Below are 6,682 nucleotides of genomic sequence, written 5' to 3' on the forward strand. Positions count from 1 at the left end.
CAATGCCTTCTATTACTATATGCTAGAGGACAAATAAAAAAAGTGTCATGTATTCATACTCAATTCCTCTCAGTAAATATTTTCTGAATAAATAATTTAAATTTGTAGAGAATACATATCTTAGAATTATATAGAATATATATCTTAGATTGCAGGGAAGTTTCTTAAGAATTGAGTAATGAACATTCTTTATCACTTTTCTGCCATTCCCTTCCTTCACTCTGCTCAATGGAGTAGAGACGGATGGCTTGAGATGAAGCAGTTACTGAGGACCATGAGACAAAACTCATTTGTAAGAATGGTGAAGTAACTAAATCTACAAAGTCAAGATACCATGTCTCATTATGAGATAAAATTAAACTTCTATCTTATTTAAACCACTATTATTTTTGGGTTTCTCTTACAACTGAATTTATCTTTATGGATGGAAATATAATGTAATACATAAATTATTTGGAATGACATGTCCTATCCAAATTCCTGGCATTTTTTAATCCTCTGTCCACTGTCATATTTAATTTTATAGCTGTGGTTGCCAACAAGAGGCTCAGAGAGATTTAAATGGCACAAGGACATAGTTTTTTGGCCAGTAAGAGTTCAAACACTTATTTTTCCAACATTAAAAGTCATGAGTTACACATAAAATCTAGGATTTGGGAGTCCAAATGCATCATAATAACAAAGCTGAGTTTAGATGAGGCAGATGTTCTGCATTTCATCACAGTCTTTACACCTTCCACTAATCCCCATTAATCATCATACCTAGCCTGTTTCACACACTTAAATTACTTATTGGATGTATTATGGAAAACACCACATATAAGAAGTTCTCCTTTGTTCTTTCTTCTATTCAACCAATGCTTTTGAACTACAGTACTCCCATTCTAAATAATGTGAATATGGTGGTTACAGGGACTACAAAAGTCCTTACATTTTAGAAACTACAAAAGTCCGTACATTTTAGAAACAGAAGACAAACAATCACCAAGTAAACAGAAATGCAAATGGATATTTTCTGATAGTTCTAAGTATAATGGAGATCATGAAAAAACATATGGATAGAGACACAGTGACTCATGTTAGGGAATGGGATCCTGTGGATTAGATTATCAGGAGAACCTCTCTGAGGAGAGGCCATTTGAACTGAGACCTGAGTGACAACCAGGAGTCAGTTATTCAAGATCTAGGCAAAGGCAATTTTAGGTGGATGGAATGGCACCTAAAAATAACCTACAATAAAAATGAGAAAAAATAAACTTTCTCAGAAAGAAAAATAATTTCTGGTACATCATATTTTACAAGGTGTTGTGAGCCATAGCTATCTAGGAATTCTCCCAATTTTCCTGGGACTATAAAAATGACAAAAAGACATCCTCTTCTTGGTCATACATAGTGGCTGAAGCCTGTAATCCCAGCACCATGAGAGATGAGGCTGCCGGATCACTTGAGGCTGGCCAACATGGCAAAACCCCATCTCTACTCAAAATACAAAAATTAGCTGGAAATGGTGGAGCACACCTGTAATCCCAGCTACTTGGGAGGCTGAGGCATGAAAATCACTTGAACTCGGGAGGCAGAGGTTGCAGTGAGCAGAGTTTGCACCACTGCACTCCAGCCTGGGTGACAGAGCAAGACTCTGTCTCACAAAAAAAAAAAAAAAAAAAAAAAAAAGAAAGAAAGAAATCCTCTTTTCTCTATTTAAAACTTTCAATTTCTAAAAAAAAAAAAAATAAAAGGCTGATTTTTGCTCAATAATCCCAAAGGTTGATTAAATATGTTAAGCTTAACTAATGGAGGGTAATGGTGTCCATAAAATGTTAATTGTATAAACACAACAGATTGCTAGGTATACATATGCTTCTGTTCAGTCTTCTACTTTTCCATTTTGTTTTATTCAAAATATGCTGAAAGTTATTAGTTCATGAATCTCAAAAAGCAGACTGATGCTCATCTCTTAAGCAAATGTTTAAAATATAAATTCCATTTAAATATCAGTGTAAAAACTGAAAGCCTTAGTTGACTAATTTAATGATATACCAACAGCTCTGTGAGGAAAGCTGAGCAGTCTATGATTATCATATAATCACAAACACACACACACTCAGAAACACACATAAGTACATTTTCTTTTAAAACTCAAGTTCACTTAGATTGGTGGAAAAGCTTCTTTCTTAAACAGCAATTTAAAAGTATTAAGTATTAGCATTTTTTCATCAACTCAATAAATTTATCTTGATTTTTTGCAACTGAAAGAAATGTTGAGTTAAAAAAATTAAACCTTGGCACGTACCTTGGGTGGTGAGTGCATATGTATACAAACAGCCATTCTTAATTAAGGAAATACCGTATCACAAATAATCAGAGCTGAGCTTTTTGAAACGTTCCCTCCTATGCCAGCATAATATTCAACCACCATCAAATTTTCTGCATTCTGCATAATGCGCTGGTAATTAACCTCATAAACTTATTTTCTGAGCAACTCTCATAGTTGATAAATGTAGGTAAGGGCAAAACTCAGCAAGGTTATTGAATAACAGTCAGTGCGTCCAGAATGAAAAATAACCCACCTTCTTCTGAAATAAGATATGAATAGACTTTACCCTAGTAATTGATATTGCTGCATTTTGCATGAAGATAGGGTATTTTTCATTTAAAGCTCATGTGTTAATTTTCCTTCATAGATAAGCCAAAAACTTTAACTCTGTCATCAGACCTTTGGCATCTCCTTGTTTCAGTCTTGGGACTCTGCCAATACACAGCTATTCTGTATTTGAACTTCCATGCTGGGGCTGGGGCATAGATAGTCACCAGAGTTCACTTTGTTTTCAACCAAATTCAGATTAAAAGAAGTCACATAAAAACCGAATGCTACTCCTATTAACCAAGCATATGACAAACATTCGTCTGAGAGACAAGGAACCCTAAAAATCAGCATTAACGAAAGCTAAAGATAAAAGCTATTATAGGAGAATGATGATTGGGACCAAGCAGTGCCAAGTGATGACATTTTGCAACAATCTCCCAAAGTCACAGTGATTTGGAATCTTCAAATAACTCTGAAAAATTAATTAAGAGACTTGTATTCCAGGTCCAGCTCTGCACCTAGCTGGTGGTAAGACCTTAAAATTCTCATTATGTTTCTAAGAATCTTAATTTCTTTATCTGCACAAAGTGGAGATTGGCCTTGAATACTCCTTAGGCCCCATTCAAAAATAAAATTTGTATGACTTTGGAATGATTCAATTGTTTTCTTTTTTATTTGGAAAATATAAATTACATATTTCCTAAAGTGAGAAGCAATTGTTTATGTGAGTAACAGCTTTTATCATAGTTTCTGGTTTCAAAAAATCTTTCAGTAGCTTGCCACTGTCCATGTAACAAAGGCATTATGGGTCACATGACCCTACAGAATCACATCTCTATATTTTATACTCATCTCCCACCTATTGCTATAAATCTTCATTTTAAATTACAGGATAACTAACTGTGTAGTTTTCTGAATATGCAATTCTATTTCACTCTATTGCCAATACTCTTTTTTACCACCCCCATTTATCCAGTTAATTTCTTTTTGTAATCAAAAGCCTGCTTCCCTAAAGATTATGTTGTGCCAAACAGTTAATCCCTTCCTCTTCTGTACTATCCTTTTGTCACTATCCTTTTGTACTATCCTTTTGTCATACCTCTTTTCTGTCATTTACATTTATGAGCTATCATATTCAATTCAACATAAAACAAAGCTTATATTATGTTCTTCCTTGCATTACCTAGCACTATGCCTTATAGGTAGGAAATGCTCAGTATGTATGGATAAAATTAAAATCCTTGATCTTTTGATTTTGAATGATCCTTTGTTATATGTGCTGATTTAGTTTCATTTACCTTAATAAGCTAGTTTGAGAATATATTTAGGACTTGTATTGGTCAGTTTAGTAAAACATCTTAAAACAGTCAATTACTGTTTGACTGTACAGTATCAATCATTAGAGTAAAAATTGCAACACTTGTAGGAATATTTCTATACTATAATAGGAAGATAGCAAATATTTCTTCTGTAGTTTTAAAGTGTAAATAAATATCAAAAATTCTTAACACATGGCCAGTATTTATAAAGACAATCAAATATTTTAATGAGACAGTTGAAAAAATTGTAAGCTATGCTTCTAAATAGCAGGTCAGTAGTTTTACATCCCATAATTTGTGGAAATCCAAAATGTTGGCTAATGATTAACATGACCAGTTACATTTCAAGATACCTCTTGGTTTATTCCATTTTCACTGAGAACAAATCCAGTGTCTCAGGAAAACAAACATTGTTTCTTCATGTTTTAAAAAATATGTCCTCCTTATAGATACATACATAGATAATAGAAATGTGTATGTCTACAGAGCATATACATGTTTTAAATATTAATACTCAGTTGCTAAACATAGATGTGCCATTTGTTGGTAAATGTGCTGTAATATACTAAATGAAATGAGCCAGGCCCCAAAAGAAAAATACTTCATGATTTGACTTATACATGGAATCTTTATAATTTGCATACATAGAAACAGAGTTGGATAGTGTCTATCAGGGTAGGGGAGAAAGTGGAAATAGTAAGTAAGTCAAAAAGTACAAACTTGCAGCCATGTAGGATGAATACATCTGGAAATGTGATGTGCAGCATGAGGAATATAGCTAATAATATTGCATTACATGTTGAAATTTGTGACAACTGTAGATTTCAGGTGCTCTCATCACAGAAGAAGGTAATGAAAGGTGATGGATATGTTAATTTCCTTGACTATAGTAATCATTTTATAATATATGTATATCAATACATCTTGTAAACCTTAAATTAATATAATAAAAATAAATTCAAAATGAAAAATCTTTAGATTTGTAATAATGGTTATTGTAAGTCATTTAAAATTTAACATAAAAAATTCAATGTGTAATAAATAATGATCTAGAACATGCTGTAGAAAAAAGAAAGTGCCAAGTTCAAAAACACTGATACATAATTTTTGAAAGTACAGCAATTAAAAGTATACATTGGACATGGTTGATATTCAACATATATTTTTGAAATGAAAAAAGACTATCAGAAATGATTGCTATTGTGATGTGACTTTTTGATTTTGTTTACTTTTATCCATTTAATTTTTACTTTTACTCTATTTTCCCATTTAAAAAATATGCCCAGGATCAAATCTTACTCTCTCACAGCCACAGATATAATAATTTCAGATAAAGTGAAAGAAGTGATGATATTGAAAGAGTAACCAATATTTATTTCTTTATTTTATATTAAAGATAAACTAAAAATACCTGATTATACTCTCTTTTGTGACCATTTTTTTCATTGTTGTGCTTTGTGTTTGTATATATATAGTGTATATATATACATAAATATATAAATATGGTATATATTTTCTAAGATAACCAATATTATTCTGAGCAATTAACTCCCTAACGTCTTAATTAGTATCAAATATGTCTTAAACATTCATTTTAACATGTTGCTGAGACAGACATTCATTATTTGTTATTTTATTTTTTATCTAAGAAATTGCATGTCATCACAAGAAACATATATATATATATACACACATATATATATGATACTTAACAATTGCTGGTTCAGCATAAGAATGGATGGATGAATGGATAGAGGAAGGGATGGATGGTTGCATGATTCAATGAATAATAGGGAAATGAATAACTGCTTATATAACTAAGGCAAAGGGGTCATCTAGGGAGTAGCTGACAAATTGGTGACATATATATAGCATCCAGAGTATGTTTGTTCACAGTATTTCAGGATTTTTAATTTTTCAATCTTTTTCATATTGTCTCATATTAGCCAAACTCATAGAACTGATGTAAAATTGAATGCTAATTTAATAACTTACAAAAAGAAATATAACTGCTAGGTAGACAATACTTAACAGTTTTACTGGCCAACTTATTTACTTTGCAAGAAATTACTTGGGAAGTCAAAATACAAAGACAATGTTGCTAATGAAATATAAATTAGTACAAAGGGTGTTAAGGTAAATGATTATAATGTTAAACCATGTCATGTCCTGTGAATACTTCAAAATTGGTATTGCCAAATTTGGCTTCTGTTGAAAATGTATTTTCTAGGATAACCAATATTATTCTAAGCAATTAACTTCCTAATTTCTTAATTAGTATCAACTGTGTCTTAGACATTCATTTTAACATGTTGCTCAGATATTCATTATTGGTTATTTTATTTTTTATCTAAGATACTGCATGTCATCACAAGAAACATTTTAAAAATATAACATTTTTTTTCATTTGTCTGGTTTATCACCAGCATTTATAAGACCAGAGCTAGGGAATGGGCTACATCTGGGTACATATGCATGGTCTTAATGTAGCAAATGTTTAGCCTGTCCTGACTCTCACATAATCAGAACATTGAGAATATTCACAGAAAATATGATAACTCAACGAATGTTAGAAAAACAACCAAACATTTATTGATACAAGACAGGATACTAATGTCAGAAGAAATGCTTAATTCAATTGGTGGGAAAGAATATCAATAAAAATAATTATTTGGTATCACCTAAATTGAGATACATCAATTTCACTAATGCTTTGTGAAGAACAGTTTATAACCAGGATAAGTTCTAGACAGTTTTTGTTCTTTAGATTCATGATAAA

General features: G+C 31.6%; 1 non-coding gene across 1 annotated transcript; it reads right to left on the reverse strand.

Annotated features, from left to right (window-relative positions):
• Positions 1-6,317: 6,317 nt before the first annotated feature.
• LOC115832017 lies at positions 6,318-6,449 on the reverse strand. Its single transcript, XR_004027493.1, has one exon. It is a non-coding gene; the product is annotated as a small nucleolar RNA SNORA72 (small nucleolar RNA).
• Positions 6,450-6,682: the final 233 nt, after the last annotated feature.

The sequence above is a fragment of the Nomascus leucogenys genome, chromosome 20, assembly GCF_006542625.1.
Source record: "Nomascus leucogenys isolate Asia chromosome 20, Asia_NLE_v1, whole genome shotgun sequence".
NCBI lineage: Eukaryota > Metazoa > Chordata > Mammalia > Primates > Hylobatidae > Nomascus > Nomascus leucogenys.